The sequence below is a fragment of the Sciurus vulgaris genome, assembly GCF_902686455.1.
Source record: "Sciurus vulgaris genome assembly, chromosome: 13".
NCBI classification, from domain to species: Eukaryota; Metazoa; Chordata; class Mammalia; order Rodentia; family Sciuridae; genus Sciurus; species Sciurus vulgaris.
Window position 1 is genome coordinate 18,001,599 of NC_136474.1, and position 15,204 is coordinate 18,016,802.

Here is a 15,204-nt window from a genome sequence, read left to right on the forward strand (position 1 = left end):
CTGGTCGGTTTGTGTTTAACCCAACATATGGCAATTCTCTTTTAGTTTTTTGAGGAACTTCCATATTGTCTTTTGCAGTAGTTGCACAATTTATATTTCCACCAACAGTGCCCAAGGGTTTGAATTCCTCAATATCCTCCTAACTCTTTTTTAAAAAAATCCTCCTCCTGGGTCTGAGGTTTATCTCATTGTAGTTAATGGACAAATTTTTTTTAAAAAATATAAATTAATTTTATTGGGTGAAAATGTCATAATTCATGGTGATTAAGAATAAAAATGCAGCATATAACAAAATAGGTATGTAATTGTTAAAATCCACCTGGATTTACAAAACAACTCTTGAAGTATTTTAGAATCTTTAAGAAAACTAACTTTTGAAGTAGCTATATGAAACACTCCATTTTAATGGAACTTAATCTCATTTAATCTCAAATCATTTAATTTTTATGAAATGGAGTCAGCAGTTACTATGTTCTACATTAAACATTGGTAGGATAAAAATTTAAAAAATGCATCTTTACTCAAATCAGATATTAAAAATATAGAAAAAGTTTAGCTTTAAAAATGAATATAAATGTTACAAAAGGAACAAAAATGTGAGCAATTTTTCCTATAAAATTAATTTCGAAATTTACATGCTGTCTTCCTGTGATGCTTTTCCTCACATTTTAGCCACCTATCAAATTTAGATCGTTATGAATTTTATATCATAAAAAGTAGAATGCTTTTTTCTTATTTAGGTGCTAGGTAGGTCCATGTACCAACTCCAAGAAACTGTGACCTGCTGACGTGGTAATAAGCATTCTGATTAAAAACTGATCTGATCAAAAAAGTTCAGTGACATTAAAAATGTGAATAAAATGTGATACTCCAAAGCAAAATTCTGAAAGTAAATAATCATATTAAACTGGCTTAGATATACTTATTTATGTTGTCATCAGATACCAGGACATGTCTGTTGTCAGTACAGGTACCAAACCCAACAGTCTTAACTAGGTTGCATTAAAATTATTCTGTTGCATTATTTTCACCTTAATATAAAGAAAGAATCCTTTACTGAAAATTCATATCTAACAGTTTGTCTAAATGACAGAGAATCCTATGGGTACAAGAGAAGTAAATTTTAAATTGAGAAACATTTTGGATTAATTTCTTTACAAAAGTATTTGAACTAACATTTCATTTTTATTGCTTTAGCACCCAAGTTATTTGTTGTAAAATACAAGTCTCTGAACCTGCAGTAGTTTTTTTTTTTTCAGTCTTTTTGTCTATAATTTCAAGGCATGAAAGAATTAGAATAACATAAAAGATTCACTATGGTTTCTGACAGTAGTCATAATAGGGACCACCTTGATCTCTGAAAGTGTCTTAACCTTTTAAACAGGGGTTTCTTGGAACTTTCAGTAATATCTCATAAAGCATTTTTATTAATTAATTAGGTTAATAAAAGTATTTTAATTCTTATTTATTGAAATTATCAAAGAAAACAAAAACAATAAAATTGAATGATTTCCTTGAGTAATGCTTTCAAATCACATAATTTGGTAGAATAAAGACCGAGTATCTGCTTTTTAAAAAGATTATTTTAAAATAAAGTCAAATTAGGATGTACACACTAAGAACAATGCTATTATAAAACTTAAGTCATATAAATATATCCTGTTTGTACAGTTCATGTTTGTCAAGTAAATTAACTCTATTTTCCACACACAAATAAAAAAAACTGTAGAAAAGTACACAATCAAGATAATAGCAATTAAACAAAAATTTTAGAAAAATATAAAAAGCTAAAAATTTAGTTTATAAATTCCCAGGAGTTTCCTTCCATGCCCATGTATCTTATAAAAAAAATGTTTGCTATATAGAAATACAGAGTAGTAAACAAATAATAAAATACATAGAGTCCATTGGCTCTATTTCTGAAGAAGTTCTCTTTCAGGAATGTGCCCATGAGTGGGGATATAAAAACCAAGGAGTCAACACTAACTCCTATTAACGTGGTCCAAATGTTATTCATCCCCTCAACTGCTCATTGCTGATATTAATCATGCCAATCCATATGACTTGGTTATGATATCTCATCATGAGCATCACCATTAGGTCTGTGTCGCACAGTTAGGGGAGGCAGCGGCTTCCCATAGAAATCATTATGACGTGCTTCACCAACAGGCTCAAGTTTTGGAAGTCTAGTGACTTTGGGGGTTCCCCAGCCAACAGGAGGTGGAGGTGGAGGTGGTGTTGGACTCTTAGGAGCAGCAGCATCAGTATTAACTGGCTCTACCTGGTGACTTCTTTTCATTCTCAGTTTCTCTGTTATCTGATTCTGATGCTCGATGGTCTGTCTCATCTTCATTCTGCAACTGCTGTGTTAATGCCTCCTTATAATTTTCTACTATTTCAAGTTCATTGTGTTTTTGGCTGCTGCTCTGTCTTTATTTGCTCAGGCTCCATTTTATGTTGCAGCAGTGAACCATCACTGTCTGTATCCATCGTTTGCTTCTTCTTCTCTTTTTCAAGTTTTTTTTTTTTTTTTTTTTTTTCATTCTCAATGATTACAGATGCTATTGGCTGGAAAGATTAACAGTAACTGGTTCTGGGTCCAACTCAGCCAGACCACTGGTTTCATCAGTTCGCTCGTTCTCTTTCTTCTCGTAATTTTCGCCCAGCCCTTTCTCTTTTCTCCTGTTCCTCAAGAGCTCTTTGTTCTGTTGTGTCTTTTTGGATACGTTCATTTAAGGCATCAAAATCTCTTGCAATGTTATGTAGTAGCCAATAAAGGCCCTTTTTAATGGACTTGTCAATTTTCTTTCCATATCCCAAAACTGCTGAACAAGGTTTTATCTGACACAGACACTTGTGCTCATTGACCAGTTTTTCCAGAGAGAGACATTCATCACATCAGCTTCACCCAAAGCCCCTTCCTTGTCTTGTTTATTTGCAACCTCCTTGGATTCCTTTTGCTGTTGCCGTTTTTGCCAGCATTATCACGTCCCACCAACACAAGAGTCACCTTTCTGACAGGCTCCCGCCACCGCTTGAACCAGTTGCAGCAATTGGCCATCAGACTGAACATCCCAGGTAGCTCCTCCCGCCACCTCCCATCCGAACTCGCAGCGAGGATGGGCCCCTAGCTTTCGCAGACTGATCCCAGGGGCCCCTGCCTCTCCCGGCGACTCTAAGACGGATAGGCCCCGAGGACACGTTGGGACGGAGGTGACTGCAACTGGTGAGAGCACCAAGTCCCACTATTCGCTTCGGCCCGCGAGAGGGTAACGACTACCCAATGGACAAATTTTTAAAGCAGTGACTAGGGAAAAATAAACTTTTAAAAAGCTTATACCTTGAGAGCGGTAAATATTAGGGTTGGAAATTTAGCTCAGTGTAGAGTGCTTGCCTATCATGTGCAAGGCCCTGGGTTTGACCCCCAGCATTGAAAAAATTTAGTAAATTAGACTAAAAATTTTCCTCTAATCATTGCTTTACATATCAACTGAAAGGTTCTAATACACGTTTTACATGTTTATAATTTTATGAAGAGTCTACAAATTTCATTCTGACTTATGACTTCCCAAAACAGGGTTTGCTTTGAATATTTTTATTGTGATAAAATATTTAACATAAAATTTATCATTTTAACCATATTTGCATGTACAATTCAGTGGCATTAAGTAAATCCAAAGCATTATGCAACCATTTCCACTATCCATTTCCTGTGTTTTATTACCCCAAAGACAAACACTCTCCCCCTTAATTAGTAGCTTTACATTATCCCTTTTTCCAGCCCCTGGTAATCTCTGTTCTTTGCTGACTCTTTGCATTTGCATATTCTAGGCATCTCATGTAAACTAAACCAGGTGGTATTTGTCTTTTGTGTCTGACTTATTTCACTTACCATGTTTTCATTTCATCCATATTGAAGCACGAGTCAGAATTTCATTTTTTTCAAAAAGATGGGCACAGTGGCACATGTCTATAATCCCAGCGGCTCAGGAGACTGAGGCAGGAGGATCTCAAGTTCAAAGCCAGCTTCAGCAACTGAGTGAGGCACTGAGCAACTCAGCGAGACCCTGTCTCTAAATAAAATATATTTTGAAAGTGCTGGGGATGTGGCTCAGTAGTTAAGCATACCTGGGTTGAATTCTCAGCACCAAAAAAAAAAAAAAAAAAAAAAAAAAAGTTGAGTAATATTCCATGATATGAACGTGTCACATTTTTTATGTATTCATGAGTTGATGGACATTTAAGTTATTTCCACCTTTTGGATGGATACAGTAATAACACTGCTATAAACATGGGTGTACAAGTACCTGTTTAAGTCCCTGCGTGCAATTGTCTTGGGTTCATTCAGATGCTCCGTGGCTTACAATGGGGTTATATCCTAATGAAACCCATCGTAAGTTGAAATATTAAAGGTCAATATTGCATCTAATACACCTGCTCTGTCAAATACTATAGCTTGATCTAACCTACCTTTAATGTGCTCATAATACTTACATTTGAAAAATCACCTAATGTAAGACCTATTTTATGATAAAGTGTTGAATGTCACTTGTAACTTATTAAATACAGATCACTATATTTAATAAACATGGTTTAGTTTTGTTTTCTTACCGTCATGATTATGTGGCTGAGTGGGAGCTACAACTCTCTGCCACTTCCCAGCAACACAAAAAAGTACTATACCACATATCACTGGGCCAGAAACAATTCAAATGCAAAATTCAAAGTACAGTTTCTGCTGAACGTGTATTGCTTTTGCGCCATTTTATAGTTAAACCATTGTTAAGTTGGGAACGGTCTGTACTTGGGAGTGGGATTGCTAGACCATGTGGCAATACTGTGTTTAGTTAAGGAACCACACAACTGTTTTCCACAGTGGCCGCACCAGGTTCCATTGTCACCAGGAGTGCACAGAGATCTCCTCATTCCCACCAACACTTTTTTTTCTGTTTCTGTTTAGTTTTTCCATGAGAACCATTCTAACAGGCATGATGTGGTATCTCATGGTGGTTCTGGTTTGGCTTTCTCGAATGATTAGTGACATTGAACATCTGTTCATGAGCTTATTAGTCATTTGTAGATCTTCTTTGGAGAAATGTCTATTTAAAGTCCTTGCCCATCTTGGAACTGGGTTGTTTTGATGTTGAGTTGCAGGTGTTTACATAAAATTTATATGCTGAAGACCTAACTCCCAGTGTGACTATATTTGGAGAGAGGGTCTTTAAAGAGGTACTTAAGGGTAAATAGGGTCCTAAAGTGGCTGAATGACTGTGTCCTTATAAGAGGAAGGGACACCAGAGAGCGCTGTTTCTTTCTCTCTCCCCCCCACCTCCCTCCCTCCCTGTGTGCCGAGAGGCCACATGGGGACACAATGAGAAGGCCCTTGTCTAAAGGACAAGAAGAGGGGCCGCACCAGAAACCAACGCTGCTGGGCCTCCACTTAGGACTTACAGCCTCCAAAACTATAAGAACATATGTTTCTGCTGCTTAAGCCACTCTGTGATATTTTGTTATGGCAACCTGAACAGGCTAAAAGACTCGCAAAAGAAAAAAAAAATTAAGAAAAATTGATCAAGTAAACCTCTGCTCTCTGAAAGGTACCATATGCAAAGAAACACGAGATGAGAGTGAAAGAATGAACATTTTTTTTAGCTGTTTTAAAGAATCAACATTTTTTAAGCTGTTTTATCTCAACTCCCTAAGGTCTCCCTCCCATTGTCTTAACTCCCTGAGGTCACCCTCCCAGTAATGGGAACAAAGCCCCTAAAGCTGTTCCAAGAAATAGCCCCAAACAGAGAGTAAAAGAGTAAATTGAGCCAGATAGCTAGATAGTGCTCATACAGTAGGATTACCAGAAACTATTGACCAGAATCTACGCCCTGTTGTTAAACATTGTAAAACATGTTGTATGTTATCAGACAACTCAGACCCCTTCGGAATTTCCCGGCAGCTTTGTTCCCCTATTTTTTCTTTTTTTTCCCCTTTTTGTCCCTTTCATGTGCGACCCCTCCCGATGTGTGGTTTTCTGCCTTTATAAACTTGTAAGATTTTCTGCTAGGGACTCGACTCCTCGACTCCTGCTTGAGTCACAAGTCGGGTCCCAGTGCTCTGGAATAAACACCTCTTGCGGTTTGCATCAAGTGACGCCTCCTGCGGTTGATTGGGGTTGCCGTAGATCCAAGGGATAGAGTTGGGGTCTCCTTTTGGAGGTCCTTCATTTGGGGGCTCGTCCGGGATAAGACGGCCCCCATCATCCGCGGAGTCGACCTTGGAGGTAAGAAGTTGTCTGTCTTTGTCTTGTGTTTTGTTAGTTGGTCTGGTTCTGCAAGAGCGCTTTCAGTTTCGGTGGCAGCCGTTCGGTGACTCGTGAGAGTGGCCGAACAGTGGTCGGTAGACGTGCCCGGAGGGCCACAGGTTGCAGCCCTGGGGGACGCCCTAAGGGTGGAGGGGAGCCAGGGACGCCTGGTAGTCTCCGTCAGTAAGGGTGCTGATCGGGTTCAACTGGTGGATCAGAGATTGGCGCCCGTCTGGTTCTGGTTCTGTTGTGTGTTTGTGGCGGACAAGGTGGAGTAGGCGGGTCCTCGTGTCTGTAGCATTTTTGTTGTTGTTATTTTTGTTGCTTGTGTTTCTAACAACGGACGAACTGACAATGGGACAGACTGTGACAACCCCTCTTAGTCTGACATTAGACCATTGGGCTGAAGTTAAGGGAAGAGGTTGCGACCTATCAGTTGAGATCAAGAAAGGCCCATGGCGGACCTTCTGCTCCTCAGAATGGCCTGCTTTTAATGTAGGATGGCCAGCAGAAGGTACCTTTAATCTATCTGTCATTCTTGCTGTTAAAGAGATTGTTTTTCAGAAGGAACCTGGAGACCATTCGAATCAGCAGCCTTACATCGTGGTCTGGCAGGATCTGGTGCAAAATCCACCTCCCTGGATTCGACCTTGGGTGGCAAAACCCAAGCCCCGGCCAGCCGCACAGATCCTAGCCGCCCAATTTCCCAGTTCTGGGGGGAAATCCAGTCACTTAGAACCCCCCAAGAAGATTTATCCCGAAATCCAGGCTGACCACCTTCTCCTTGACTCACCTCCCCCTTGACTCACCTCCCCCATACCCTCCCGCCTCGGTCCCCGTAGGGGGTCAGGAAGAGCCAGAAGAACCGCCGGCCCCTGCAGTCGCCCCCTCTGCTCCCCTTAACGAGTCTCTGCCGGGGCCCACTCAGGGCGCCACGGGACCTGCACGGGGTACCAGGAGCCACGGCAGAGTAACTCCCGACACCACCGTTTCCCTTCCCCCTTAAGGGCTTATGGGCCCCTGCGGGTGGCAACGGATGGTAGACCGGCTCCTCTTCAGCCCCTCCAGTAATGGCCTTTCTCCTCCACAGACTTGTATAACTGGAAAACTAATCATCCTCCCTTTTCAGAGGACCCCCAGCGCTTAACCGGGCTGGTGGAGTCTTTAATGTTCTCTCATCAGCCCACATGGGATGATTGCCAGCAGCTACTGCAGACCCTTTTCACTACTGAGGAGAGGGAGAGGAGGCAAAGAGGAATGTACCAGGAGCAGATGGACGACCCACCCAGCTCCCCAACATCATAGAGACTGCCTTCCCCCTCTCCAGGCCTGACTGGGATTTCAACACGGCAGAAGGTAGGGAGCGACTGACAGTCTATCACCAGACTCTAGTGGCTGGCCTCCGTGGGGCAGCAAGACGCCCCACTAATTTGGCTAAGGTAAGAGAGGTTATCCAGGGGGCCATGGAACCCCCGTCAGTATTTCTTGAGCGCCTAATGGAAGCTTTCAGGCGCTACACCCCGTTTGACCCTACCTCTGAGGGGCAAAGGGCTTCCGTGGCCATGGCTTTTATAGGGCAGTCAGCAATAGATATTAAGAGAAAGTTGCAGAGAATAGAAGGGTTACAAGGGTTACTCTACAGGATTTAGTTAAGGAGGCAGAGAAAGTGTATCATAAGAGGGAAACTGAGGAAGAGAAGGAGCAAAGGAAGGAAAAGGAGAGAGAGGAAAGAGAAAACCAAAGGGATCGTAAGCAGGAGAAGAACCTAACTCGGATTTTGGCCGCAGTAGTAGGTGAGAAAGGCCAGGAACAAACACAAGGCAGGGCTAAAAAAGGGTCAGGCAACCTGGGCAACCGCACTCCATTAGACAAGGATCAGTGTGCCTACTGCAAGGAGAGAGGTCACTGGGCTAGAGAGTGTCCTAAGAAGAAGACCGGACCCTCCAAGAAAGTATTAGCCCTAGAAGAAGAAGATTAGCGGGGACGGGGCTCGGAACCCCTCCCCGAGCCTAGGGTAACACTAGAGGTGGAGGGGAAGCCAGTTGAGTTCTTAGTGGATACTGGGGCTCAACACTAGGTCCTGCTCGAACCATCTGGGCCCATCTCCCACAAGAAATCGTGGGTCATGGGAGCTACAGGGCACCGGCAGTACTCATGGACTACCCGAAGAACGGTAGACTTAGGAACAGGACGGGTAACCCACTCGTTTCTAGTCATCCCCGAGTGCCCTGTGCCTCTACTTGGGAGAGACCTCCTAACCAAAATGGGAGCTCAGATTACCTTCACCCCTGATGGCCCAGAGGTGACCTGAAGCAAGAGAATAACTACTGCCCTGACTATGCGCCTGGATGATGAACACAGACTTTTTGAGAGACAGGGAGCAAAAATATGTCATATAAATAACTGGTTGAACAGGTATCCAGGGGCGTGGGCCTAAACGGCTAGAACAGGACTAGCAGCAGAAAGACCACCCATAGTCATAGAGCTTAAGGCCACATCTACTCCTGTGGCTGTATGTCAATACCCTATGACTAAAGAGGCCCGGGAAGGAATTAGGCCCCATATCCAGCGCCTCCTTCAGCAAGGTATCCTAGTGAAGTGTCAGTCACCATGGAACCCTCCCCTGTTACCTGTTAAGAAGCCTGGCACAGGAGACTATCGCCCGGTACAGGACTTAAGTAAACAAGCGAGTACAGGATATCCACCCCACTGTACCTAACCCTTACAGCTTGCTGAGCTCTCTTCCCCCGGATCATATTTGGTACACTGTCTTGGACTTAAAGGACGCTTTCTTCTGCCTGCGACTACACCCTTCCAGCCAAAACATCTTCGCATTCCAGTGGAGGGACCCTGACTCTGGGACAACGGGAAAATTGACTTGGACTCGATTACCCCAGGGGTTCAAGAATTCCCCGATCCTCTTCGGTGAAGCTCTCCACCAAGATTTAGCCCACTTCCGTGCCAGCCATCCCCAGGTAACACTTCTGCAGTATGTAGATGACTTACTACTGGCCGGGGCCACAGAGGAGGAATGCCAACGGGGCACGGGACTACTGCTAGAAGAACTTGCCCGCTTAGGATATCGGGCCTCCGCCAAGAAGGCCCAGATCTGCCAAAAGGAGGTAAAGTACCTGGGGTACCCCCTCAAAGGGGGCAGAGATGGCTGACGGAGGCCAGAAAACAAACTGTGACTCAGATACCCATTCCTCGCTCACCCCGCCAGGTGCGAGAATTTTTAGGCGGCTTTGCCGCCTGTGGATCCCCGGGTTTGCTACCCTGGCAGCTCCCCTCTATCCTCTGACTAGAGAGGGTGCCTCATTTGAGTGGGGTAATGACCAGCAGCAGGCCTTTGATGACATCAAGAAGGCATTACTATCTGCCCCAGCCCTGGCATTGCCAGACGTAGCAAAGCCCTTTGTCCTATTTGTGGATGAGAGGAAGGGGGTAGCCCGAGGGGTGCTAACCCAGCCTCTAGGGCCATGGAAGAGGCCGGTAGCCTACCTCTCCAAGAAGCTAGACCCTGTTGCTAGTGGCTGGCCTGCCTGTCTGAGGTCCGTGGCAGCAGTGGCAGTATTGGTGAAAGATGCTGACAAATTAACTATGGGACAAAAGCTAACGGTCATTGCCCCTCACTCCCTGGAGAGCATCATCAGACAGCCCCCTGACCGGTGGCTGTCCAACGCCCGCATGACACATTACCAGAGTCTCCTACTGAATGGAGACAGGATCCAGTTCGGGCCGCCTGCCATCCTCAACCCAGCTACCCTACTACCCGACACGTCCACCCAGGGGAGTGTGCTGCATACCTGCCAAGAGATACTGGCAGAAGAAACGGGGACCTGAAGGGACCTCCAAGACCAGCCCTTACCAGACACTCAGCTGACCTGGTTCACTGATGGAAGCAGCTACATAATAGAAGGTAAAAGGGTAGCTGGGGTGGCGGTAGAGGATGATGAACAAACTATCTGGGCAAGCAGCCTACCGAGGGGACGTCGGCTCAGAAGGCCGAGTTACTAGCTCTGACTCAGGCTCTGCGGTTGGCAGAAGGGAGCAAAATTAACATCTACACTGACAGCAGGTATGCCTTCACTACTGCCCATGTCCACAGGGCCATCTACCAGCAGCGGGGGCTGCTGACCTTGGCAGGGAAGGAAATCAAAAATAAAGAAGAAATTCTAAGCCTGTTAGAGGCCATTCACCTTCCTAAGAAAGTAGCGATTATTCACTGCCCCGGACACCAAAAAGTGGGGTCAAAAGTTGCCAGAGGGAACCAAAGGGCTGACAGGGAAGCCAAGCGAGCGGCTCCAGGATTTAATATCCTATCCTTGTTGGGGGAAAAACTGATGTCTCACCCTAAGGAGGCGGTATACCCCTCTATTAGGAACTTTGAATATTCAGAACTAGACCTTGAGGAAATGGACAGATTAGGATTTCGCCTAGAGACTCCAGAGGGGATCCGGGAAACTTCAGAAGGAAAAAGAATTCTCCCTGAAAAACAGGCGATCATATTTCTCAGACACCTTCACAAGTTAACTCATCTAGGCCCAAAACATTTAAAAACTCTTGTCCAGTCTTCACCGTATTACATCATGAAGCTTGGGAAGCTTGCAGATACAACTGTAAAAGAATGCAAGTCTTGCCAGATGGTAAATGCCCAGCCCAGCAAGCTACCTCACGGCAAACGGCTCCGAGGAGACCGTCCTGGGAGTTACTGGGAAGTGGACTTTACTGAGGTAAAACCAGCCAGGTATGGATATAGGTACTTATTAGTATTCATAGATACATTTTCAGGATGGGTTGAAGCCTTTCCTACCAAGAAGGAGACTGCTCAGGTGGTGGCCAAAACAATACTAGAAGACATCTTCCGGAGGTTCGGGGTGCCCAAGGTAATCGGGTCAGACAACGGCCCTGCGTTTGTTGCCCAGCTAAGTCAGGGACTGGCCAAAATCCTGGGGCTTAATTGGAAATTACATTGTGCTTATAGGCCCCAAAGCTCAGGGCAGGTAGAAAGAATGAATAGAACTTTAAAAGAGGTCATGACTAAATTATCCTTAGAGACTGGCATAACAGACTGGACAGTCCTCCTTCCATTTGCTTTGTTTCGGGTGCGCAATACCCCTGGCTCCCTCAAGCTAACTCCTTTTGAAATCCTTTATGGAACTCACCCCCCACTCATTACCATACAACACCTTCCTTCCCCAGAATCTTACCCCTCTCAATCTCTGTACACTAGATTAAAAGCCCTTGAGACTGTGCGGAGGGAGGTGTGGAATCGGTTGGCTGAGGCCTACAAGCCTGGAGACCTTCAGGTACCTCATCAGTTCCAGGTCGGAGACTCAGTGTACATCCAGCGTCACCGTGTGGCCAGTCTGGAACCAAAGTGGAAAGGACCATACATAGTGCTGCTTACTACTCCAACTGCAGTAAAGGTCAATGGCATCGCCGCCTGGATTCATGCTTCGCATGTCAAGCCTGCACCACCACCAGACCCAACATGGAAAGTGGAAAAATTGGACAACCCCCTCAAGCTCCACATCCACCGTGTTCCTGCTCCTGTTGATGCACCTCCCACCGATAAGTAGCCCCAACCCTCATGCCCCCCAACGACTAACATGGCAAGTCCTCTCCCAGACTGGAGATATAATATGGAGCACCACCAGGGAGAAACCCCTTTGGGCTTGGTGGCCGTCCCTAACCCCAGACACCTGCGCCTTAGTAGCTGGGTTAGATAATTGGGACATCCCTACCCTGACTTCTGAGGAGGCCCGTAGACATTGGCCAACATCACCCAGGCCTTTCGGGGGAGCAGAATACCGCCTAGTTGAAGGGTACGACCCAGGATGTAGCTACCCACGCTCCCGTGACAATCTAAAACAGACCCCTTTCTATGTCTGCCCCCGGGATGGGAGGTCACGGAATATGGCAAGGATATGCGGAGGCATAGACCGTTATTATTGTGCCACATGGGGGTGTGAGACTACTGGCAACACTTATTGGCACCCCACCTCCTCCTGGGATTTAATAACCGTACAGCAAAATCTCACGGCAGCCAAATGTTACAACCAAGGGTGGTGTAACCCTCTGAACATCTCCTTCACGAAAAAAGGAAGGCTGTCACGTGAATGGATAAAAGGGAGAACTTGGGGATTACGTTTCTATATGTCAGGGAGGGACAATGGATTTACCTTCTCTATCAAGCTTAAGATTGAAACCCCAACTACCGTCCAGGTAGGACCTAACCTAGTATTATCTGAACAGCGGTCATCACCCGCCCATATCAGGCCACTTGTTTTCCAAGCCCCAACAAATAAGCCAGTTACAACCCCCTTGGCCCCCAACCTAGCAAATACACCCAAGATACTGAACACAGGGCAGAGACTCCTTAATTTGATACAGGGAGCTTTCAGCGCCCTCAATGCTTCCAACCCTAATCTGACTGAGTCTTGCTGGCTATGTCTGGTGTCAAGTCCTCCGTATTATGAAGGCATCGCCTTCTCGGGGACCTTTAATAACACCACCTCCCATGACTCCTGTAGCTGGGGGTCAAACAGAAAGCTCACTCTTACAGAAGTCTCTGGGCAAGGTACTTGCTTAGGTACAGTTCCTGCAAACCGTAGACATCTGTGCAACCGGACAATAGAAAGCCCTCAAACAACTACCAACTATTATCTGGTTCCCTCCGTAGGCGGATGGTGGGCCTGCAGTACAGGACTGACCCCATGTGTATCCTCATCAGTGTTCAACACCACCAAAGACTACTGTGTCCTCGTACAACTGGTACCTAGAGTTATCTACCATGAGGCAGGCTCTTTTGAGGCTGAGTTCGACCTACAGCCCCGTAGACAGAAGAGGGAACCGGTCTCACTCACTTTAGCTGTCCTGCTGGGCCTAGGAGTAGCGGCCGGAGTAGGGACAGGGACCGCTGCACTTGTTCAGACTCCCCAGTACGTTGAAGAATTACGGGCAGCTGTAGATGAGGATCTGAAGGCTGTAGAGCAATCCATCACAAAACTAGAGGAGTCACTGACCTCTCTATCCAAGGTGGTACTACAGAATAGGCGAGGCTTAGATCTCTTATTCCTTAAGGATGGTGGATTATGTGCTTCACTAAAAGAAGAATGTTGTTTTTACATAGATCACTCTGGTGTAATAAAAGATTCCATGTCCAAACTTAGAGAAAGACTGGAAACAAGACAACGAGATCGAGAAGCACATCAAGGGTGGTTTGAAAGTTGGTACAACCAGTCCCCCTGGTTCACCACCCTCATGTCCACCCTGATGGGTCCCCTTGTTATACTGCTTTTACTCCTCACTTTTGGGCCCTGCATCCTAAATCGCCTAGTTACCTTCATCAGGGAAAGAGTAAATGCTGTACAGGTACTAATGCTCAGGCAACAATACCAGTCCCTCCGCCAACGAAATAATTTGGGAGAAGAGCATATAGAGACAGAAGTTCCATGATTAGAACTTTCCGAAAAGAAAATGGGGAAATGAAAGAATGAACATTTTTTTAAGCTGTTTTAAAGAATGAACATTTTTTAAGCTGTTTTATCTCAACTCCCTAAGGTCTCCCTCCCATTGTCTTAACTCCCTAAGGTCACCCTCCCAGTTATCTTAACTCTTTAAGGTCACCCTCCCAGTAATGGGAACAAAGCCCCTAAAGCTGTTCCAAGAAATAGCCCCAAACAGAGAGTAAAAGAGTAAATTGAGCCAGATAACTAGATAGTGCTCCAACAGTAGGATTACCAGAAACTATTGACCAGAATCTACGCCCTGTTGTAAAACATTGTAAAACATGTTGTGTGTTATCAGACAACTCAGACCCCCTTTGAAATTTCCCGGCAGCTTTGTTCCCCCATTTTTTCTTTTTTTCCCCATTTTCTCCCTTTCATGTGCGACCCCTCCCGATGTGTGGTTTTCTGCCTTTATAAACTTGTAAGATTTTCTGCTAGGGACTCGACCCTTGGACTCCTGCGTGAGTCACAAGTCGGGTCCCAGCGCGCTGGAATAAACACCTCTTGCGGTTTGCATCAAGTGACGCCTCCTGTGGTTGATTGGGGTTGCCGTGGATCCAAGGGATAGAGTTGGGGTCTCCTTTTGGAGGTCCTTCAAGAGAAAATATTTACAGATCACTTATCTGAAGAAATATTTCATAGAATATACATAGCTCTCCAAATCAGTAACAAAAGTAACATTTTTAAATGGAAAAAAGAATAAAACAGGCACTTCCCCCAAACAAACAAAAAGATGCTCGTTATCAAAATTAGGAAAATGCAAATTAAAACCAAACTGAAATACCATTACAAATCTAATATAACGGTTCAAATAAAAATAAATGGATGTTATTGAAGTGCTGGTGAAGAGGTAACTAGAACCCTCACTGCTGATGGGAATGCAAAATGATAGAGCCATTTGAAAAACCACTTGGATAGTTTCTCATGGTGTTAAATATGCACTTGTTGTGAGACCCAGCAATTCTTATCCCTTGCACTAACGCAAGAGGACTACGACATACATCCACACAAAGAAACCTTCAGATGAAATGTTTATGGATGGAAATCATCCAAATATACATCGACCAGGGGATGGATGGATACATTTTGGATTACCCATATTATAGGTCACTGCTTATTTTTTTTTTTTAATTAATTGCTAAAACATGAACAACACAAACCTGTGTCTTTGACACAAACTTTTGACTCTTGGATCTGTCACAATCTATGTGGCTCTGGATAATTCACTGACACGCTCAGGTCCAATTTCTTAAAAGTCTGAAATGAGTCAGAAGTAATGAAGGTGGAAACCCTTTGTGAACCCTCACTGTGGGATCCCCTGAGGTCAGGATATTCAGGATAGCATGACTAGTGTCACAGTGGTGATGGACATGTGTTAACAGCACAGCATTTGTA

General features: G+C 44.7%; 1 pseudogene across 1 annotated transcript; it reads right to left on the reverse strand.

The window, feature by feature from the left end:
• Positions 1-457: 457 nt before the first annotated feature.
• Positions 458-5,622, reverse strand: LOC306643255 (ADP-ribosylation factor-like protein 13B; annotated as a pseudogene). Its single transcript has 2 exons — positions 3,014-5,622; positions 458-2,942 (listed from the first exon to the last, which is right to left on the reverse strand). The product of its transcript is annotated as an ADP-ribosylation factor-like protein 13B (transcript).
• Between the last annotated feature and the right edge of the window lie 9,582 nt (positions 5,623-15,204).